Below are 24778 nucleotides of genomic sequence, written 5' to 3'. Positions count from 1 at the left end.
CCCTTAAGAAGGCTGGGGCTCAGGACAGCTCATGGCAACCCTGTATCTTGTACAAAGCAAAATTAATTATTTTTCGCTTTGGAGGCCAAGAGAACTCCCCTCCCAGGCTGGCTTTCAAATAAAATGTATTTAGGGCCTAATTATTTGTCTCTGCACAAAACCAGCTTTGTAACTGCCGTAATCAGAAAGGTGAACTGGAGTTGCGAGCAACATGAGATATTTTACAGTTTGGAAAGAGTTCCAACATGTTTAGGAGCCACTGACAGAGAACAACTGTTTCTACCCAGGACACTTAACTCTATGCCAGGGAAGTGGAGTAGGTATGGAAATGTGGGGGAGAGAGTGAGATTAAAAACTAGCAGAGCAATTAGCTTTCAAATGTTAATTCAGTGGGGTTGCTTAAGAAACCTCAGTGAAAATGTTGGCATCTGGGAGACTTCAAACTCAAGGATTAAAATCTCCAAGTCAGGAGAGCAATTTTTGGCTTTCCCACCAGTACCTCGAGGAGCAATAATTTTCAAGGAAAAGGTAGCTTGTAACACTGAACATAGTATTAACCAGAGCAGGCGGCTTGCCCAAACTTATTTTATTTTCATTTGCATTATTGGTTTGAAAACTCCCCTGGGTTCCTGATCCATATCATGTTGGCACATGTTCCAGCAGAAACTAAAATGCTGAGCCAGCATTTCACTCTGACTGTTTTACATGACTTGGGAGAAGCCCAAGGAAATTTAGGCTGCTACAGGAAGAGTGATAAAACTCTCAGCCCTGCTCCTCAACAGACGGGGGCCCCCAGGGAGATATTTCGAGAGCTGGATTCTTTTCAGCTGAAATCCAAGAACCTCCGTGGTTATGCAAACGCTCTGTGATGTGTGCATGTGTACATGTGTGTATATTAATAGGCGTGTGTCTACAAGTGTGTGTTTTTGCAAGATAATTTCAGGAAGAGGTTAGTTATAATTACATACACCCAAACTTGGATCGTTACTAATGGCGTGCTTCTCCTAATGGTGATGTTTTTCGACCACATTTACATCTGTGTCTTATTTCTGTCCTCCTCAAGTGGGCAATCAGGTGAGTGATTTGGCAAGCTTGGTTTACACGGGAGGAAAATGAGACTTGCTTTAAACCACAGCATGGGAGGGTGGAAGACAAGCCGAGCTTTCTGGATGCTGGACCTTCCACATTCAATTCTGCCTCCCTCTTACATGGAGCACCTGAATTGCAGTGGAAAGAACAGCCACTAGAATGGCACTAAGGAAAGATCCCATCAGTATAAGCCACGGAAGCCCATTGCCTGTAGGAAAGCTGTGAATGCACGTGGTAAACCTCCCACTCAGGATCCACTCACACTCAAGTGCCTTCAGAGCTCTTGCAATGCAGCACTGTGTTCTGGTTCTCTGTGACACCTGACCTGCGGGCCCCTAGGGCCCTGGATTCCTCTGGTGAGACACACACTCAAGCCTCCCTCCAACCACAGGAGATAGGCGGTTTCCTTTGGGATTTTCCTTTGGGACCTCCCCACATCTGCCATTACAGGAAGTCTTATCCCTGAGGCCAATCTGGGTGTCCACTTTCCACACAGAAGCAAGGGTGGACAGGACAACAAATGCTTCTTTCCTCTGACACTTTTGAAGAAATTTTCCCACGATGGGCTACATACTTCCTGTCTCCAGCTTCCTGTTTTCTGCACCCTAGGCTAGAGCGATAGCACAGCGGGTAGGGCGTTTGCCTTGCATGCGGCCGACCCGGGTTCGATTCCTCCGCCCCTCTCGGAGAGCCCGGCAAGCTACCAAGAGTATCTCGCCTGCATGGCAGAGCCTGGCAAGCTACCCGTGATGTATTCGATATGCCAAAAACAGTAACAACAAGTCTCACAATGGAGACGCTACTGGTGTCTGCTCGAGCAAATTGATGAACAATGGGAGGACAGTGACAGTGACAGTGACAGGCCTCTGGAAGTAGAAAACTACCTGGGAAACAGAAAGTGCTTCCTCTCTCTCCACATTTCTTAGGCTACTGAGAAGAAGAGCTATATTGGTGTTTTCTGGCAGTCTTTCCCCCTGCCTCCCTTAAATTTCCTGGAGGTTTTTGCCTGGCTTCATGGAAGATAGAAGTGGTATTGGAATGTGAAAAGCTTTTAGGATTGTTGAAATGGACTGAACAAAAGCCTGCAGGTGGGAGACCATTGAGTTTATTTTGTAGTACAGTGTGTGTTTAGGGTTGGGAGAAACAGTCAAGTGCATCAAACTGGCATTGAGTTTGGAAACGCTGAACGGAAAGTTAAGGAGGTAGGCGAGCAGAACACAGAAAGGATGAACGCTTGTGGGATGCTACCAGATTCTACTTCACTCCTCCTCCACACACCCTTCCCAGAATGCTTTATTCCTTGGGTGAGGTATGACACCAGGTTAGGGCTCCAAGATTGACTACTGAATTTCTCAAAGAGTGCATATTTTTGTCTCCACAGTGGGAAAGCAGGGAGAGCCTTGAAGTTATTCTTACCCCATTAGCCTTCTTCCTTAACTTTCTTTCTACCCCCAATAGTTTGCAAGTGCTAAAAGTTCTGATTTTCATACATGTCCCATAACAGTCATCCCTCACCCCTCTGTAAGCCGTGCGCTAGATCAGCCCTCACCAGGGGGCCCACTGACCCAGTGCAATTTCCCTGCTCTTCCCTCAACTTGCTGAAGATACACCCACCACAATCCACCAGCGAAGTCTTTCTTACATTCAATCCCATAACACACCTCACCGCTAACAGCTGATTAGAGCCTTTGGAGAGGTCCATTCTTGTGAATTTAAAGAGCCCCTGTGATATGCTGGCCAGAGCCACACCACCTTCCCACTCCTTCCTTTGTAATGTTCAGTCCCTCTCACATCCCATCCCCCACACTTTGTTCTTCACACCTCCGGGAACTCGGGAACTCGCACTTGTCCTTATTTCCACCTCTAACGGCCCTTCTTTATACTAGATTCCATTTAGTTCCACGTCCTCTCTTCTGATTCTAATTGACACAGGACACCGCCTGGCAAGCAATAATTAATCTACTGGATATTTCTTGAATGTGGGTTCTCAGCAAACTGGATCTTCCTTTCTCTGATTCTAGTCACTCCTTTTTCTATTTTTCTTTTTTATTCCCAGCATTCTTTTATGTAAGTATGTCTACAGTAGAATTTCTTATACTGGGTTATAATTTAAGCATCACTTCAGAATGTGTGTGTATTCTTCCCTATCACTGTATCACTGTATCACTGTCATACCTTTGTTCATCGATTTGCTCGAGCGGGCGCCAGTAACATCATCCCTGTCATGTGCTAATGTAGCCCAATGGCATCTGCTCGCTCCAGAAACATGAAGAGCATGTTGTTGTTACTGTTTTTGGCATATTAAATAAATATTTTTGCATATTAATTAAATATTTAATATTCTTCTCTATGTGGCATCATTTCTCCTTCACATTACATTTATTTCTAAGAAATCTCACTCATTCTTAAGTGTTCTCGGTAAACATTTTCTTACTACCAAATATTGTGAAACAATGATTGTGTGACCCAAGTTTGACAAACTGCTCTCTCTCATCTGAGTCTTTTTGTTTTTAAATTAAATCACCATGAAAATAGTTACAAAGCTTTCAGGTTTAAGTCTCAGTCATACAATGATGAAACACCCATTCCTTCACCAGTGCACATGTTCCTCCAACAAGAACCCCGGTATACCCCCTCCCACCCCCCACCCTACCTGTGTGGCAGATGATTTTCACTTTATTCTCTCTTTACTTTGATTACATTCAATTTTTGACAGAAAACCCACTATTATTATTTGGAATTTTCCCCCAACAAACAACATGTTATCCTAAACCTACCCTCTCGAGATTTCCCACACAACCCATCACTGCAAACTCCTACCTCTCTGTCCAATTGGCTCTGAAAGGTCGCCATGCTGCCGCAAAGGGGAAAAGGCCAAGGGACAAAAATCCTTCCCCTCCCAGGGCTGCACAGGGTCATAGCTTAACTTACAGTCAAGGAGCGTTTCTGCCAGCAGCTGCTGCATTCCAAGATTGGTTTGTGTGCCTCTGAGATCATGGCTGTTCAGGGGCAGAGGAGCCATTCCTGAGCGTTTTGTGTGTGTGTGTGTGTGTGTGTGTGTGTGTGTATGTGTGTGTGTGTGTGTATCAGAAACAGTCACGTGGCAGCATAAGCAGCTGTGCGGTTTGGAGAAATAGTCCTGTCCCCACATACCGGAGCCGTTTTTGTAGAAGCTCATGGTCTCTGGGATTCCATCTGGAGAAGATGGGGAAACTGCACCTGCTCCATCTGGGGCACCCCGGTGTTATCGGCTTGGTCTGGGGTCCAGAGAATTCTCCGGCATTGTGGTGCCCGCAGGCCAGGATTCTTCACTGCTGAGTGTGGCAAGATGGTGCCAGGGGCGGGTTGAGGGCATGACTTCTGGGGTCAGGGGCAGGCTGGAAGCTGGGATTAAACTGCTCAGTTCCAGTGCCCCCGTGCAGTTTGGAGAAATAGTCCTGGTCCCGACATACCAGAGCCATGTTTGTAGAATCTCATGGTCGCTGGGATTCCATCTGGAAAAGGCAGGGGGACCGCACCTGCTTTATCTGGGGCACCCCGGTGTTATCAGCTCAGTCTGGGGTCCAGAGCATTCTCCGGCGTTGTGGTGCCTGCCGGCCAGATTCTTCACTTTCTCAACTGAGTCTTGACTGGGTGGTAAAGATGAAAGCTAATGCTCCTTTATAGTGGTACTACCTTGGTGAGTTGGCCATGTGGCTCTTATCTCAGAGAGCTCATTCCTGTTTCCTCTCTGTCCATAGCTTTGTTCCCTGGCTTGTCTTTCCATCCTTGACTAGATTCACTTTGTCATAATGGTTGAATTTCATCAGGAGTTGTTTCTGTTGCTTGTATCAAAATGACTCTTCACTAGTGTCAGAGGAAGAGGAGAAAATTAGGATATATTCTCTAAGATTCCCAATGGTACAAGCAAGGAAATTTCTTTCTCATACAAGAAACAAATCCACTCAAAGCTTCTCAAGGAAATGTGGGAGGTAATTGGAAAAATACAGTCCTTGTGGAACGTCAGAAAATTAAACTATTAGTTTGAAGTGGGAAGGGAACCAAGACAAACTGGAAGCTCATTTTGTTCTCTGCCCTGTGCCTCCATTGGGTGTGTTCTTCTCTATTATCTCTCTATCTATCATAGCTTCAGCCTGTGTGTTATCAAATGCTCTCTGTTATGCACAAGTGCTCTTCCGGGTACAGCAGTCCATGTTTTAACTACCAGAACCCATGTCTCTGTTACAGGGCAGGTCATAAATACTAAGACATATACAACCCCGGGAACATGGCTCCTTCGCCCACTTACCTCACCAACAAGCATTGGAGGATAAATGCCCTAACTCCCTCACACTTGGTTAAAAGGAGCCTGAGAGAAAGGGCTCTTTGAAATCTCCACAAGGTCAAACTCCAAGGTCCATCATGGAATGGGAGCTGATTGGCTTCTTCTCTTTCCTGACCCTCTTCCTCATTCTCTGACCAGCATTTCCTGAGACCACTTGGCAAATAAACTTGAGTCTCCTTCTTGAGGATATAGGGAAACAGCCCATAGTGTCTCTAGTCCTTTCACATGACTCTCCAACTCTAGGATCTGCAGGCTACTGGCACCTCTAATGTCTTTTGCTTTGAATTCTAAAGCCAAACCTCTCTTTCTCTCTCTCTTTCTCCCTCTCTCTCTCCCCCCCCCCTCCATCTCCCATTATGAAGTCTCGTCTCTTTTAATTCAGTTGCACTCAGAAGTGGCCAGAATGCCCATGAATGGCCATCCAGATCAGCTAAGCTCCCCAGTCCTATCATTCCAGCCTGGAGGGAAGAGTCCTGGGTTGACTATTCCATCCAGCAGACAACAGGCAGGGGCACCTGAAGACTCAATGGGACCCATTTGCCTTTCAGGCAGCTGTCTCATTCCAGTGACTGCATGGGAAAACTAACAGGAAAAGCTGTTTATTGGACATCAAATAATTATTTTCAAACAACACTTTGATAGGTTAAGTACAAAGGCATCAGAAGCATATGGATTAAATTTCCATTGAAATGCACACTTGGGTTTGAAGCTTAACAGGATATGTGCTTAGTGAGGGATTCCTCTTCCCCTTTCTTTTTGCCAAGTCAGACCATTTGGAGACTAACTCTGGAACGGTTCATAGCTCAGGCACCCTCACTCCTATTCCCTTTATATCTTAGCTTCCACTTTTTCCCTCAGGCAGAGTTCATGAATAAAGCTTCATTTATCCAAGAAGGTATGTGCTTATCATATGGTGTAAGGGGTGGGAGTGATCGAAGCATGCAGGATAGAGGCATTTTGGAGAGTCCTGAGGTCATCAGAGCTTGGTGATTCCACCCTCGTGCACTTCCCATGTGTCAGGGACTCTGTGCCAAGCATCTAACAGGTGTTTTCAACTTTTCTTGTTGACAACACTTAGAAACTCAGAGTTAGTTCCTCTGTAAGTGGCAGAGCCAATGTTGAAATTCCATCCCTCTATCTTCAGAAACCACTAGAGAGTCTATCTTCTGTCTGAAAGTAGAGACTCCTCTAGCCTCTGGGTTGGGACAGAGATTGTATACCACATCTTCACCGCACAAAGGAGAAAATGATGGGCTGGAGAGATCATAGTATCACAGTGGGGAAAGTGCTTTCTTTGCATGTAGTCGACCTGGGTTTGATTCTCAGTACTGCAAAAGTTCCCTGAGTTCTGTCTGGGTGAATACAGCCAGGAGTAAAGGAATAAGCCCTGAGAACATGCAAGTATAGCTCAAAAAACCAAAGAGAGAGAGAGACAGACAGACAGAGGGAGAGGGGAGAGAGATATAGATAGATAGATAGATAGATAGATAGATAGATAGATAGATAGATAGATAGAGTGAGTGAGAGAGAGAGAGAGAGTGTGTGAGGAAGACACAGAGAGAGAGACAGAGAAAGAATGTCCAAAAAGGTACCAGAACAAACTGGATTATTTTGCTCAGGAATCTGATGTGGGAAAGATGTATTACCCCACCCCTTCAGCTTAAAATGTCCGAAATACACAAAGGAGAAAATTCTAGCTATAGCTGTAATATTCAATATTCAAGTTCCAGTGCATCACCCTTTGATGGGAATTATTTTTATGAGAGATATGATCATAAGGACAAGATTTATTTATCACCGGCCTAGGAATAATATAGAGAGTTATCAGTTCTGATGCCCTAACCAATGTCAAACAGATCATTTATATTAGTTTTTTCAACCTTTTTCTGATTGTAGTCCCTTCCTGACTTTGTTTCCTTTTTTCTGAATTTCAAATAAAAGGAGCGGGAGGCGCTCCAGTGTTTGGTGGCCTAGAGCTGTTTCCCTAGCCAGAAGCTTTCTGTGGGAGGAACAAGGACAACCCAATGTTATCCAACACTTTCTGTAGCCCCCATCCTACTGATTGGACCCTTAGACTTATGTGGTATCCTCCTCCCATTTACATAATGTTCACCTGTGGCCCCTTGGAATATCCTGGAGCCCACATAGGGCCTTGTGGTCTCAAGCTGAGAAGAGTGTCTTTCCATTGTAAGGGTTATCTGAAGGCCAACAGATGAATGACCAGCTCCCCATATCTCTCACAGCCCCAGCCTAATATCCCAATTTTTCTCACAGTACTTCCCCTTTGTACAAATGAAAATCTGTGTGGTGTCTCCAGATGGCCCAAGATCTAATGGAAATGTGTTATAAGGGAAGGAGAACAGTTTAAAGGCTTCAAATGAACCAACTTAAAGGGTTTACTAAGCCTTGAAGTTTATGGTCACCAGGGAGTGGGAATGCTTTGTCCTCATCTAAGAAGCCAGGACGTGAAGAAGACCATTGAGTTGGCTGCTGTTCCCAGCTCAGAACCATAGCCATACAGAGCCATTGTCATTGTCAGGGTCTTTAGGCTGAACTAAAGATAAATCTGCTCAGATTTCCATATGTCCCAGATGGAAGACTGTCATAGGTCATGTGGGCTTCTCATGCAACCCAAAGCAAGGAAATGCAGTTGCACCCAGCAGCAGGAAGCAATTGATACCAAGATCTTTACCAGCGACTCTTCCCTGGTCCAGGTTTGCATCATCCTCATCCTTCCTTCTTTCTGGGATTCTTCAGAACAGTTTTCTGCTTCTAGCCACTTTGGGTTCAGTTTGCAGGCAATTGCTGTGTTTTAACTCCAAGTTCCCTGATGAATGGATTCAGCCTCAATTTTCTGAAAACTCTTGTCTCTTCTGCTGAAGTCAGGGGTTCAGATCATCAGCAAGACTTTGGTGGTGTGGATCAGCTCCCGTGGATGAAAGAGGATGGAGTGACCCGAAGAGGACTCTAATGCAGACTGCTGGTCCCGAGTAATACCAGATCCCCTTATCTCCCCCTCTTCAATCTGTAGCTCTCTTTGATGTTAGCTGGGCATATGGCCTACCCACATCATGGTATTTCCTAGCTTCTCTCGAAGGTGGGTGGGTCCATGTGACTTAGTTCTAGCATATGGGATAGAGACGAGTGGTTGTCTTTGTTTTGCAGAGTTTTCTATTGGGAGGAGTCTTACTTCCTTGCTCCCTTGTCTGACATGGTCACGTGGGTTTAGAGATTAAGAAGCCCTCAGGAACCTGTGAAAATCAGGTGTGGGGGTGGCAAAGTTAGGATGGAGTACGTGGCCCTGATGACTACAGGCAGTTCTTCCAGCCCACACTCTCTGTGACAGAATTCAATGCCTCTCCTTCCCACAATTGCTATATTTGGGGTTTCAGTTATTTTCAGTCAAACTTAGTCCTTCACACTAGAGGGTCTTTAGGGATTAACACTTGTGAAGACAGTCCATTTACCCATTTTATAACTGGAGCACAAGTGGGTGCAGGAAAACACACATACACATGCACGCACAGAGCAGTTATCACAATGCAAGGTGGGATGGAATGTTCTTTGGCTTACATTGTCCTTAAAATTCCCTTCGCAGTATAGCGTCTATGTCTTCCTCTTTGTTAGCATTTGAAGTCTATTGGGGGATTATCTGGGGAGAGAGCGAACATTTCCAGAAGGACTTGCTGTTCCTGGACAGATTCTCTCCCTCCTAATGATGGGTGTGTTGCAGAAGAGTTTGGGGCCATCTGTGTTTTGTTCTTAAGGAGACAAGTGGTATTTCGTTCTTCTTAAGAACCTTCTCATACAGTGGGTGAACGGTCAAAAATAATTAGGCCCAATCACAATGCAAATTCATCCAGGAAGAACGCATCCCTTATTTCATTTCTCCTCATCATTAGAGCTTTTGCCTGATTTAAGTTGGTATAAAAATGGGGAGGAGTATTTCCTGCCCAAGAGTACTAATCGTGTTCTCTGTTAATATTTAGTGTTTATTACTTGATTATTTCTCCCTTGATCCACTGTTGGACAATTAAAAAGTTCTCTGCTCTTCCAATTTCACATGAAACCTTGGTTGTTCCATAGCAACGTGGTTGCCAGGCCTCTCTTCTGTCTTAGGAGGCAGCTGAGAGCAAGGTTGGAAGTGAATATCTAGCGTATTGTATTGAGCAGTGTTACTGATAGAGGAGGACTGGAGCTTAGCGGGTAGGGCATTTGCCTTGCACTCGGCCAACCTGGGTTCGATTCCTCTGTCCCTCTTGGAGAGCCCAGCAAGCTACCGAGAGTATCCCGCCTGCACAGCAGAGCCTGGCAAGCTACCCGTGGCGTAATCTATATGTCAAAAACAGTAACAACAAGTCTCACAATCGAGATGTAACTGGTGCCTGCTCGAGCAGATTGATGAACAACGGAATGACAGTGTTACAGACAGTGCTGCTCATAGAGGGACTTCCGCAAAATCATCTAGTGGTCTGAATGAGTTAAATAAGCCACTTTGGTCCCCCAGAGAGAAGTCTTGAAGACCATCTGGACCAGAGTCTCTTTTCATAAGCCAGCAGGTGGGGCTGGATGGGAGGAGGAGGATTTGGTTTGCTATTACTCTCTCCCTAAATACCTTTATCTGCTAACTGGTTGAAAAATATTGCATGAGTTTAAGATAAACAAGTCAAACTAGAAACAAGATGTTGATTGAATTCTAGAGAAGGCAGTAACATCGAAGCTTATATAAGATCAAGCCCTAGTTTATTACTGAGCTCTGAGTTTTTGCTTTTAAGGAAATCCTGTGATGTCATCAACTAATAAATGAGTAATAGGTGAGTCCCCACAGTATGTCCCTAACTGCCAAATATCATGGATCAGATATAAGCAAAAGTTTTATTTTCTGCCCCTGGGAAGATCCTCCAATCCAGTCTCAATTAGGAAACACTATAACAAAGACATATTAAATATTTTTTATAAATGATAATGACTATTCCAGTCAGGAACTCAATTAAAAATGGTGGGAAACAATCCAAAATGCAAGAAGACAGAGATGAGAGGCATGGTCAGGAGCTTCTTAGAGGTTTAGGTCTCTCTTGGGTCATATGGATTAACTCCAAAGGAATATAATGTCATAACATATGATATAACATATTAGACATAAACTAGACTACTTTAGCATAGGCTAGAATTGATTAAACATGATATATAGTAGAATGGACTGGAGTGATAGCACAATGGGTAGGGCGTTTGCCTTGCAAGTGGCTGACCCAGGTTCGATTCCTCCATCCCTCTCAGAGAGCCCAGCAAGGTACCGAGAGTATCCTGCCCTCACTGCAGAGCCTGGCAAGCTACCTGTGTTGTATTTGATTTTCCAAAAACAGTAACAACAAGCCTCACAATGGAGATGTTACTCGTGCCCACTCGAGCAAATTGATGAACAATGGGATGACAGTGCTAGAGTGCAGTGCTATATAATAGAATTCTGAAGTCATACAGACCTGTTCCTCTATGTACTAGCTGTAACCGCAAGCTTGACTAGGTTCCTTAATAACTCAGCTGAGCCCCAGATTCTTCATGTTGAAAATAAGAGTCATAAGAATAACAGAACAGGTTTCATATATTCAGTAAGGATTAAATGAGATAATACAGAAAGTGCTTGACTTGAAGCGATGTCATTGGATCTTAGCTACCGTTATGAATTAGGAACAAAATAACAAGCCTAAAGCTAGATGAAGTAAAGAAGCATGCAATCTTCTATCCACTCAGCAGAGATTATTAAAGTATGTGCCTTGGGCCAGACCTGGGGATAGGGTGATGAGTGAAAAAGAAAGCAAGTTTATAGCATAAAAGGAAAGGCATATGCCAATCGACAATAATACTAATGTCTCCATGAGCATGAAGAGAAAGATACAGTGTAGGAAAATAGTATCATTTCTATGAAACTGGGAACAAGGAACCTGACAAAATCGGAAGAGTGAAGTTGCAGTTCAAGTCAGAAGGAGGGAGAAAAGAACAAGTTGCAGGGCACGGTCAGGGAGAGGGGCGAGTATTAGGAGACGACATCAAGGTAGAGACAGGCAGGGAAGGGGTCTGTGCATGATCGAGCTCGGGAGCAATTGGCAGGAAGAGACTTGAAGCTGAGGCCTCTCGATGGCTCTGGCCCTGGGACTACGGTTAGGGATACTGATTTTCTGTCCGTTGGTGGGGGTGATCATCTGATCTGCATTCAGGTAATTAGACACAGCCTTCTGCTGTCATCCTGCCCACTCCTGTCATCTGATTCACGTTTGTGGACCAAAGTGACACTGAATGATACGGAAGCTGTTTCTCTTGCTTTTTTCCTGCTCTTCCCACAGAGATCACGCCTATGCTCAAACTCGTGCTCTGGGTAGTGTTATCTACCCAGAGTCTTGTCTGTCTCTCCACGGAATATAAGCCTGAGTCGAAGGCAGACCCCCTGAGAAGAAAATCAGGGAACACCAACTTGAATATATCAATTGCCATAAATTTCACTCCTTTACTGACCAGATCAACTTATGTACCTATTATATAAAATAGTATCGCCTTCTCCAACGACATCATCTCCCCCAATCTTTAAACGTGTAGACTGAGGAGGCTGGAGAGATAGTTTAATGGGTAGGGGACTTACCTTGCACGCGGCCAACCTGGGTTTGATAATCGGCATCCCACTTGGCCCCAGAGCCCTGCCACAATTGATCCCTAAGTGTAAAGATACGAGTAAGTCCTGAGCACGACTGGGTGTGGCCAAAATATAAAAAATAACTTTTCAAAAAACGTGTTGATAAGGCCATTGTTTTCAGACTCGTGCGGCCCCTTTATCATTTGTCTTTGTCTGCCAAAGCCTGAAACCATCTGTGAGTTATGGAACATAATTCTCTATCACACATCACCTTCCCATCTAAATTGTTCAAGACATAGCACTTGGAACCCAGGCAAGATGCTGTTACTGAAATATATCCTAGGTCCCTGGAGGTTTTTCATTTGTCCTGTGCCTGGATATTTATGATCTCCACAAGGTCAACACTTACAACAAGACTTTTTTAAAGCAAACTTTTAAAAACCTGCTTAAAATACCCCCAGTCTGTTTAACAATGAAGTCATCTCTTCAGAAATATCAACCAAATCTGTGCTAAATATTTTTCTCTTCTTTTTCCCCACTGCTATTATTAAGTGGCATCTAGAAATCTATGGTCTTCTTTATCTCATCAAAGCTTGTCCACTGAGGTTGGTTCAAGTGGGTGTTTGTCCAAAACACTTGTCCAGTGTTCAAAATGAAGTAATTAAGAAAGTGTCAGGAATGAGAAGTTGGTTAGAACCTAAGACACCAAGGAATAGTTTTTGGGAAAAACACTTCACCTTAAGACCACATGTATGGAGTAATTGCTTTTTAAATAACTGATAGTCAAAGCTCATCTTTGATCGTGGTTTAAAAAACACAGATGTTGTGGAAATGTTTGCTGGGAAAAATGTTCCAAAACCTTAAAAAATATTTTTCATTTTTGTTTGTACCAGTTATTCTTAGATAGGAGCAACTTTATTCCCAAGGTCAATTAACAGTGTTTAAGACATTTGGGTTAACACAACTAGAAAGGTGTCATTGGTAAGGGCTAGAAGTTGGGAATATTGCCACATACTCCACTGTGTACGAAAATACCCACAACAATGATGATCAGACCCAAAAATGTCAATAACAAGAAATTGAGCCTCAGACCATTTAGATTTTAGTAATCAAAAACATTGAGTTTCTAGTAATCAAAACTAAACCGTCTCCTAAAAAAAATAGACATGCACATACCTGCAAAATTTTGCGATCACCTTTTGTGACTCTCCACCAAAAAAGATCATCATAGAATTTATAATATTGTAGGATCTTTTTGGTGTATTCAAATTCATGTGATTATGCTTTCTCTGTAATCCTTTCAAGCATATTGATAATTTGAGATAAGTTACTCCTCTATTCTTTCTTATGTTGTTCATAAAGAATTTGTGTTCCTAGTTTCTGTGTTTGGTCTTCCCAATCCAACCACAACATTCCTTGACTGCTTCCTCATCATCCTTTTTAGAAATGGGCCAGAATACAGTTAACCCTTGGAGACCAGGACCCATGAATACAGGAGGCCCAATTAGAAGGGACTTGAACATCTTTGCTATCTTGAGTGGGGTTTCTAAAGTCGGAGCCCTGAATGATACACAGTGAAGATTGGAGTTAAGCTTGCGAGAAATCAAACGTTATGCTCGGATTTTCAACTGTGAGGGGGGTCAGTGTCTCTAACTCCTGTGCTGTTAATGGGTCAGTAATTTTGGTCTATGATCTGGTCAGATTAACCTGCTGAGACTCACTGGGGAAGGCTTCTGAATCTCCTTTTCAAAAGCATTTGGAAATACAGGTGCCTCAATGCATACTGCTGCATAATCAGTTCGGAGGAACACTTCTGTTTCTGCAAGTAACAAGAAACCACTTCCTGTGTGTGGTTAGGAGAAGACAATAGCTCATTCTGAAGGCTTCCTATCCACCAGGCACTCTATCAGGAACTTCCCAGGCACGGGTTCCTGAAGGCCCAACAACTCTTAAACTAGATATCATCATCTCAATATTTGTACATGAGGAAACTGAGGTACATAGAGGTTGAATAACAGGAACCAACAGAACTGATAGCGCTTAACCCCTGGGATTCGGGGTTAGATGTTACATGCTCTTAGAGCCCTCTCTTCTGCGCCCCCCCCCCCCACTACCAGGTTATTGAAGCATTACGGGATTGTTTGGCTGCCTGTGAATAACTCTCTTCTCGGGAGGGGCAGCATTGCACTGCACGCTACACTCCTTCCCTTGAATGATATTTTGGTCATTGGAGGTTAGAATTTCTCTTTTCTGACTGCAAGGCTTCAGACCAATGTGGAAAGGCGACCTGGGAGATGTGAAGGTGCTTGGAGGAGGGAGAATCTTAGCCACACAGTCCTTCACCTCTGAAAGATGAGCCAAGAAGACCACCCATACATTCCCTTACATGGCTCCTTGCCGTCTTTGCTGTTTTGGTTGCTCTTAACTGACAGCCAAAAAAACAAGCTGTTGTGTTTTTCCTTAGAGCTGACTGGGAAATAGCCAAATCATCATTTTACACACTTAATTCTAGACTTCTCAGAGTCCCTAGAAACATACATTTAGGATCATTAAAAAAAAAAAAAAAACAAACCGTGGAGGCTGGCCTCACATTCTGGGGAGAGGGCAACTCAGAGAAAGGAACACCAAGTAAAATGTGGTCAGAGGCCATGCGGGGGAAGGGTGATGCATGCTGAATGTAGACTAGAGACTGAACACAATGGCCACTCAACACCTTTATTGCAAACCACAACACCTAATTAGAGAGAGAGAACAAAAGGGAATACCCTGCCACAGTGGCAGGGTGGGGTGGGGGGAGATGGGACTGGGGAGGTGGGAGGGACGCTGGGCTTACTGGTGGTGGAGAATGGGCACTGGTGAAGGGATGGGTTCTCGAATTTTGTATGAGGGAAACATGAGCACAAAAATGTATAAATCTGTAACTGTACCCTCACAGTGATTCACTAATTAAAAGTAAATAAATTAAAAAACAACAACCAAACCTTTAGTCCCTCCTCAGACTTCTGGGTGATGGATAAAGGATTGGCCTTCAGAGGTGAGTGTGGAATGATACTTCCTTCCATGAGAAGCTACTTCAGGCTGATTCCAAGCATGCTTGTGTGGTGTGGGCTTCCGGCTGGCAGGTTCTCCACAGGTTTGTGTGTGTGTGTGTGTGTGTGTGTGTGTGTGTGTGTGTGTGTGTGTTGGGGAGGAGGGAGAGAGGGGTCTGAGCTATCATCCATTTCCAGTTAACTCCATTTTTACTACCACATCATCTCAGACAACTTGAAAACACCTGTAGGAAAAATTGCCTCACCAAAGTGATCCTGATTGATCCTGATGCTTTTATGATTATTTATAAAATCTCCAAGACAGAATTTTATGGGCACACAGAGACTCTAAAAAAGACTTTTTTTCCCTTGCAAATTAGTATATGTTAAGGATGATGGAGGAAATCTGTAATAGGATTGTTCAAGTGGGCAGACAGAGCACAAAAGACAGAATTTTAAGAATATACTAAGGTTCCTCTAAGTGTTGCCTCTCTGCTCAGGCTTCCCTGGTGCAGGGTGGTCCACAGTGGCTTATTGGGGAAAGCCTGGGTGGTGGCTTTGGGTTAGATGGACGTTAGAAATCTCTTGGGGGGCTGCGTGGGGGGGAAATAGCAACATTAACTCTGTGTGTGTGCCTCTGTGCGCATGTGTGCTCATTAGCTCATTATTATTTTCAACCATCTTGAATTTTTTTTCTTGAATTTTCAATCATCATTAATTTTTTCATTCACCTTGCTTTCTCCCCTACCCTCCTCATTTCAATTTTGTCAACATTCTCTCCAGAGTTCCAGGATCTGTTCATAGAAACTATAAAGTCAAAGTGACTTACAAAGACACCCCCATTCCTTTTCAATGGCCAAATAATAATGGGTTTTCAAAGGAGGCTTGTGTGAGGGGCCTGATGAGTTAAACATCGATGCACCCTGAGCAAACAGGAAGGGCAGAGCGCCTGACATCTGGTTAGAAGTCAGCTTCATAATTCATGCAGATATTGTGACAAGAATTCCTCGGTGAAACCTGGAAAGGTTTAGCCTTGCTCAATGTGAGGGAACACAGCGGCACCGTCTCCATGAATGGTTGTTGTTTTAGCAATTGTGAGGCTCTCGAAACAGTCCAATGTCCCACCTGTGCCTCCCCAACAAGCTTTGGAGCTCATAGAAAATCTGGAATTTAAAATGAGAATCCTGAAAAAGCTGATCATCACTAGCCCATGACGACAGTTTGGTTCACTAATGGTGTGTGTTCAAAAGCGGGAGCAATTCGTTTCAATAATGAATAGAGTTGAAGCGATCAGGTGATTGTCCTTTGCTTCTAGTTTCATACTGGCTATGTTTGTGTTTAAAGTCCATGGAAATTTTGTAAACCATTAAACAACAGCATGTCCGTTTGGTTGGTTGGAATTGGGCTGCTTCTCAGAGATAACAATGCATTGTTTCTTCTGAGGTGTGTACATAGGTGTATACATAGTGAGTACATAGGACTGGGTTCCTGGGTCCTGAAACTGTGGTCCCAGGAATGCAGGACATCAAAGGAACCATGTGCTTTGAGAATATTGTTTTATTTATATTTCTAGTCATTGTACAATTAGCTAAATTATCTTTGTCAATGTAGACCTGGACTTTATTTTGATCTGGAACATTGCCTTTTTCAGTCAACGTTTATAGAGAGTATGATTTTCCCTAAAGACTTTTTAAGAACGTTGGCCATTTAAAATAATCTGCAACTATTCATTCCTGAAAGGAAACGGAAAATACTCAGGTGTAGGTTTTTTAAATGGATGTATGGGAGGAAGGAATGAAAGATAAAGGAAGGGCAGGAGGGAGCGAGGTGATTTGGCTTGGTTTTCATCTCAGACAAATGCTGAAGAAACACTTACCCTTTCTTTAAATAAATACTGACTGCTAAATTATATTGTTGAAATTTAAATCATATGATAAAGTGGTACTTAAGGAGACTATAAACAATAAACATTTTTGTTCTCATGGGATTTCTATTTTAAAGTAGAACAATGATTTTAACATCATCACCTAATAGCAAAGATGGTAACTGGTTTAGTATAGAATTATCAATGTTCATTTATTAATTACATTTCACAAATGTCACCTTTGAGTGTGGTTAGGTCATTTTTTTTTTTGTGGCCAGTTTCATAAGGTAAACTTTTCACTAGTAAATGATCCACAACACCAAGCATTATTTAATGGAAATTGAAACAAACCTCTGTTTTCAGGCAGCTTTTGCCAGAGGAAAAGTTCCCTTCAGAATATCAGGGAGATACTTGAGATAAACATTCAGAATTACCTCCTGGCTAATAAGCAAGCCAGCCAGAGGGGAAGAAAGAGTGTACGGGGGAGGGGCAGGGAGGGGAGCGGAGAGAATCTCAGTTAAGACACCCCTGCTCCCACTCCAGCAAATGAAAGGAAAATGGAAGAGGCTCATAATTTGGGCTTGTTTTGTTAGTATTTGGCTTCATTGAAGGGCAATTCTGGATTTAAAAGCATTCTTACTTGTTGTGAAAATAAGTAGACATTCCGAATGCGTTGGGCTTTTATTTTTGTCTCCCTCATTAGGACCTATTTGAACCCCATCCCACCTCTTTCTTCAAGTCTTTCGTGCAAATCCTTAAAGAAAAATTTTAAGAGAGGAGACAAACAGCCATTTGAAACTTGGGCAAGGGTTTCTCCATACATGTATTTAGAAAGAAAGCAACTCTCCCTTTCGCTTTAACGAGCATTTGGGAGACCTCATCTCAGGCCACCAGTAATGAGATAGAGGCAAGGTTTTGATTTACTCTAGGAGTTTAAATAGATTTAAAATCCAGTGAAAATGTTTTGTTCTAATATCCCTTCCTCCGTTCAGTTCACTGACTCTTCAGAGACTTTCCCAGGGTAGCTGGTGCGCCCCAGTGTGACGAGGCAAAGGAGGAAGAAGGTTTGGTAGTGACTGTCTTTGTCCTGGTTCCTCCACTTTAACAACCAGAGGCCCCCTGGAAACTCTGTGGAGTGCACTTGGAAAGTATGGGCCATTATAAACGAAGACAAATCAGAAGCATCATTCCACTTACTCCTTTAGGTTCTTAAGCAGAAGAATGTTCTGATCATCGAAGCCATTTCAGGACCCAAATTAGAAAGTAATAAAAAAAAAAAATCACACTCTCCCTGGTGGGTAGTACATTTAATTGGTTCCTCAGCGGGAGTCCAGCCCCAAGTCAGAAACGCTTACTCTCTAGATCTCAAAAGGAAGGGCCGCATGCAAACCCTACCAAATAAGCAAGAAATCAAACCAAGGAAATGGGCAAACCAAGACAAATGCAGAAATAAACAGCTCAGAGCTAGGAAGAATAAAGAGAAAGAGGAGGTGTGGGGAGGTGGGGGGAATCTGAAACACCCACAGCATTCAACCTGAATTTCTTTAAACATAAAAAAAAAAATGGCACACATCGCATCAGACCCCATCATACCCGACAACTTGAATCCCTGTTTAGGTCTGGATTTATTCTTCGGATTAAATCCCGGCTGTAGGATGTTTTTCAGAGAGAAAATGGACTGTGCTCAGACTCCCGACTGCTCGGGATTTGTTTTAAGAGACAGCCAGAGCCTAGGCCGAAACAGCCTTCCTGGCAGTAGGCTCGGGGGCCAGGAGGACAGGCAGGGTTGGGTAGCCCAGACTTGATGCCTTTCCAGAAGGCTCGCCAGGCTCACAGAGCCTGATGCTCTACTGCCACCTTCTGTCCCAGCCTTCACACCGAGAGACTGTTGCTGGAGCGGCTGAAAGAACTCCGTAACTGTCTTCTCTGCCTGTGAGAGTCGGGGCCAGGGGAAGCCGAAGTGGCCCACACTCAGGTCTGAGTCACCTTTGTCATAGCACAGGGATCCTAGAATTGTGTGTGTGTGTGTGTGTGTGTGTGTGTGTGTGTGTGTGTGAGGGGGGAGTGTGGTGTCTCTAAAAAGACTTTCTTCTAGAGATAACAGAAGCCTTGGCTGCTCCCTACACCCCTTGGGTCCTTCCACCCCTCCCTCTTGCCCTCTGAGCCACCCACCCCAAAGTTTCCACAGGAGGAGAGGTCTGGAAAACACAGTTGAAGGCAAAGACGAGACTTTTTTGTCTCAGACCATCAACACACACTTGTCGAAATCGTTGCCAAAGACAAATGGGATGAAGTGGAGGGAAGGAAAAATGAGATTGAATAGTGGCAGGGGGGCGGGGGGGAAGGGGAGGAAGCCTGACAGCAAGATGCATGGCCTGGTGGAGCGGTATCCCCGGGGACACGCGATTGGTAGAGATATTTAAAACCTGAACGGACAAAACATGAGCCTCTTCACCACAGGGGATGATTCTCCACAGCTCCTGGGGCCTGACCCTCTCGAGCACAGGGGTCCTCCCCAACTCTCATTTTTTATGATTTCTCAATTGACTCCCCCTCCTATAAAAGAGCGTTCTGTGGCTGCTGTGGAATTTAGCTGCTCAGGCCGTCCATCTGAGACCTTCCATCGGAGTCAGGAAGTTTTCTGCAGATTGTTCTTTTGGTACCATGTTCAAAAGTCCCATGCCGGGCACCTGGATCTCTGAATTTTTTTTTTTTAACAAATTTGCATCAAATAGCTCTCGAACTGAGTTTTCAGGCAAGGTATGAAGGAGTCTGTGGGGATAACTGGCTATGTCAGACTCATCCCCAGAGACCCCAAGTGGCCTGTGGCCAGTGGTCGCTCTTTTTTGTGTCTCCTGTTGGGCTGGTTCCCCTCAAGGCTCAGGGTGACGAACATGATGCCACTTTGGGGAAGGACTTTCAGGCGGGCAGAAATGGCTCCACTTCTCCTCATAGTCCTTGGCGTCCTTGTGAGAATTTTGTGTCTCTCAACCCAGCCCTGGGGAGACAAGGGGAAAGATGGGGGAAGCAGACAGAATTCTGACCTTTCGTGGCCGTCTCTTCCTCTTGAGGGTGACTTGGTTCATTTGTTCCGTGGATAATTACTAGGCCCTCACTCCCTGTTAGGCCCCGAGCAAAGGACTAGTGCGTCAACAACATGGACATGAACAAGACAGAGGAGAAAGCCGAGTTCACGAGCGAAATATTCATTGTGGCTGCTATCCAAACTGCTCAGGGGAGGCTTAAAACCCCATAGTCTGCAACGCTGCATCTGATCTGCGTCCTTGATCTCGGCTTAGCCCTTCCGTTCAGCTCTGATAGGCCAACAGGCTGGATCTGCTCTAGTTCTTTGGTGAGCTCTGTTCCTTCTCACTTCAGTGCCTGCGGGGTGCTCGGCGCCCCCATCAAATGCTCTTCCTGCTACCCCTTTCATCTAATGCTTCTCAGCAATCGGGTCCCCGCTGAAAGGTCAGCGGAGGAGAGAGAACTTCCCAGGGCTCATGGCCTGGGTCAAGGCTCTGGACATCTGCTCCCTCGGTCCTTGTCTCAGCTCTGTGAGGGAATGAATTTAGCACTGAGGTATTATTGTCAACACCCTCCCGCCAACTCCCAACTCGAACAAGTTCCATGTGAGCAGGCGCCTTTTCTGTCTGACTGGTCTTTGCCTCTCACAATCTCCCAGAAGCCTTGTTCATGCTGTGTCTATTGGATAGATCACTGTATCACTGTCATCCCGTTGCTCATCGATTTGCTCGAGCGGGCACCCGTAACATCTTCATTGTGAGACTTGTTGTTACTGTTTTTGGCATATCGAATACGCCATGGGTAGCTTGCTAGGCTCTGCCATGTGAGGCAAGATACTGTTGGTAGCTTGCCAGGCTCTCCGAGAGGGACGGAGGAATTGAGCCTGGGTCAGCTGCGTGCAAGGCAAACGCCCTACCCGCTGTGCTATCACTCCAGCCATTAGATGGATAGAATCCATGAAAACGTGATTTCATACGGTGCTACAACATGGGGGAGGGGGACATAAGTGCTGTTGCATCACAGAAGAGATATTGGATTCCATCTGGAAACGAATCCCGCAGGAAGCACTGGTGAAGCTGGGTCTTAAGAAAAATCTAGTTTTCTAGGGCTCCGCACACGTAAGACCTGGGCTCTATGGCACTTCAGCCATGCCTTTAGGATTAGACTATTCTTCATGCCCGTCCTCCAGTTTCGAAAGTATTTTGTGTACTATTTTTTTTCCATTCCAGAAGGCATATCTGTATTATCCCAGGGAAGAACCTGGTTCTTTGTTTCATGCAGTTGGGATGTGCTACAAGTTGGGAGGTGCCTGGAGGCCATCGATTATTTGCTGTGAGTTGAAGATATTTAGAAGAGATTTTTGTACATTTGCAGGATAACATATCTGGTCCCAATTCCCATCCCAGGGAAGAAGAGATTTGGGTTTGGAGACACATTTCCATAAATGTGGGAACTACTAGATTCTTTTACAAAGAGGATTGGAAAATAGAATGCACCAGGAAATATGAACAGATAGGAAGATAGGAATAACTGGATAGCATTTGTCCTCAATAATTCCCAAGTTCAAGGAGTTGACACATGTTGAGTATCTAGCCTGGGTCCGAGGACTTCACATTTACCATGTTATTCAGTGTCACGACAACCTTGCAAAGTGGGTCCTGCTGTTATCTTCTCCCTTCACTGAGGAGGAAATGAGAGTCAGATAGTTTAAATAGCCTGCCTTAAGGTCATCAAAACAAAGGTCAGAGATGGGGGCAGAGGACATACAATCTTCACCACTAGGCTATTTCACCCTGGCTCAGTCTTGAATGTGGGACTTGAACCAGAAGTCTTAGCTTTGGGAACTAGAATGTATGAATGACTGAATGTCTCTTTCAACCTTAATAAACCTTAATAAACCATAAGCATATTAAATGAAACTATAGGTAGAAGTATTTTTTCCACTCCAGCACATTCTAGAAATATTATGACTGCTTTTTTTTTTTCTTTTTGGGCCACACCTGGTAATTCACAGGGGTTACTCCTGGCTCTGTACTCAGGAATTACCCCTGGCGGTGCTCAGGGGACGATATGGGATGCTGGGAATCGAACCGGGGTCGACCGCGTGCAAGGCAGATGCTCTACCCGCTGTACTATTGCTCCAGCCTCAGTGACTGCTTTTTAACTAATTTCACAGGGGTACTTTTTAAGATAGTCAAAATGACTGTGTCCCCTTGAGAAAGAAAGATGCTGAATGTGAGGAATCACCCACATCAAAGTTGGAGGTGGTTGGGGAACTAATAGCAGATCTTCCTCTATGCTGTCTACTCAGTCCTGACCGTATCTCCCATCTCTAGCTGCATCATAATGATTTGTGCAGATTTGTGTCCAAGCCATCCCTACCTTTAAAAAATAATGATCTTGTTGTCTTTTCCAAGTATTGTGTGACTACTATGAAGGGCCAAATAACACAGAAAACTAAAATTAGAAACTTTCTAAATACTTACCTCCAGGTTTCTAAGAACTTCATTTCTTGGTTCTTGGCAATGAGTTGTATAGGTGCTATTTACCCTGACCAAAGTTTAAAAACAGTATACAGACAATGCCATCTTAAGTGTGTCTTGGTGAGGAAAGTCTGGTGGTGAAATGTTAGTGGGTTGTGTAATGTGTAAGTAACAAAGATAAACTATTGGACCAAATGAGATGGGTGTTTCCAGCCCGAACACACAGGAATCGGATTTCCTCCTCCCAGTTGTTGATATTTCTTCAATACCTCACAGGAGAGAAGGGGTTTATAACCTTCCCTGCAATTCGTTGATTTTTTTTTGTCCTTAAAAACCCAGACACATGAAGAGAGTATAACTATGCTTTTTCTCTTGCTTCATGGCCTCTTTCCTCCAGCAAACATGTGTGAAATCTCACACATATTTTGTGTGTACACTGAGACCCACAGCTTGACGCAGAATGACAAGGCTGTTCTCCACGTGTCTGTCAGAGACCAGATGGGAAACCACAAGAGCAGCCCCCTGCCCTTCGCAGAGTGTTGTCACCTCATTTGGATGTGCAGCAAGTGAGAGGACCCAGGGGGTCAATTTCATTCTGAGTTGGACTTAGCAAACCGGAGGGGACTTTACCCTCCTAATTCATAGCCAGAGTTGACCTTAGCCTGCTCACCTAAATGCCACTGGCTTTCTCCCTTCGCCCTGGCTCCCTCCCCAGCTCAGCCTTCCCTGATGCATGGACAAAATCCAGGATATTGTGGGGAAAGAGAAGAGCCAGCAGCCATTGTTTGTCATGGGCTCCTGACCTACGTTCCTGGTTCCAGTTGGGTGATACGAGTAGAGATTGCAGAGTTCTTCAGAGCTTGGGCTGTTTCAACATCAGCAGAGATTTGTCGTTTCTGCAGAGAAAGACACTATCATCGTAATAAGTAGAATGTGTCTGAGGACTTGGCAGGTTTATCAGTTGCTTCCATGTTTGTCTTGTCCTTATTCTCTCTCAACTACTGTGAGAAAAGCCAGAAGGACGCCAGCATCTCACAGGGGAGGACATACGGGCAGGGTGAGGGGTTTTCCCAGGTTGTGGAGTCTTCCAACGTCCCTTCCTCACTCTCAAACCTGTCCCTCAAGAATCTGACATTCTTGGGGCTGGAGAGATAGCACAGCGGGGTAGGGCATTTGCCTTGCATGCGGCTGACCCGGGTTCAATTCCCAGCATCCCATATGGTCCCCTGAGCACTGCCAGGAGTGATTCCTGAGTGCAAAGCCAGGAGTAACCCCTGAGCATTGCTAGGTGTGACCCAAAAAGCAAAAAAAAAAAAAAAAGAATCCGACGTTCTTGGAGCAGGAGAGGATCTTGGAGTTATGCCCAGGAGCTGTAGGATCCCTTGATGCCCTCTACCCCTCTCCCTCAGGCCCCATTTCCAGTTCCCTTCTCGGGTCTGTGCAGGAAATGGTGGGGATACAGTGCCCCCCATAGGTTCTCCTCCTCTCCACACAGCAGCTGTCACTGCCTGAGCAGAGTTCACGGTGATGGGCAGCTGACATGTCTCCTTGTGGGAGAGCAGGCAGGAGGGCATTCTTTTTCGTGCTGTCCCAGGTGATATTTTTCAGACTTGTTTTTGAAAAACTGAACAATCAGGTCCAGTTAGTGTCTTGCTATTCCAGAAGGGGTGGTGGTGGGTAGCATCAGATGAAGTGATCATGCATTGCTCCAGGGTAGAAAGGAACGTGGCTTTTGACCAGTAAGAATTGGAAGAGGCGACACACAGGTGTGGTGCTGACCCTTGGTCCCCATTCTCAGAGCCAATCAAAGCCCCCAGTGTTCACTGTGACCCCAGCCACTCACTCACTTCCACTCGGGGCTGTGAGGAGACCACACTCAAGAAACAAAATCTTGGGGCTGGAGTGATAGCACAGCGGGTAGGGTCTTTGGCTCACATGCGGCCGACCTGGGTTCAATTTCCAGCATCCCATATAGTCCCCCGAGCATCACCAGGAGTAATTCCTGAGTGCATGAGTCAAGAGTAACCCCTGTGCATCGCTGGGTGTAAACCCCCCCTCAAAGAATAATGAAAGAAAATCTTCCCTCATAGGAAGGCCATTGGGTTGTTGCATCTACCATGGCTTGCCTTATTGAATAGTCTTTAGTCACAAATTCTGGACACCAGCTTTTCTTTTGCCTCCTTCACAGTGATTACTGCCTGCTTATTGCACAAGTAGCCACATAAGAACCCAGAGGTGGCAGCAGTCGGAAGTTCCTAGCATGTCAACTACTCAGTGAATAAGATTGGAGGGGAAGCCTATGTCACACAAGATTTGGGACATAATTAGCCTGTAAAGGTTACC

The sequence above is a fragment of the Sorex araneus genome, chromosome 11 (assembly GCF_027595985.1).
Source record: "Sorex araneus isolate mSorAra2 chromosome 11, mSorAra2.pri, whole genome shotgun sequence".
Taxonomy (NCBI): domain Eukaryota; kingdom Metazoa; phylum Chordata; class Mammalia; order Eulipotyphla; family Soricidae; genus Sorex; species Sorex araneus.
Note: the sequence above shows the minus strand (reverse complement) of the source record.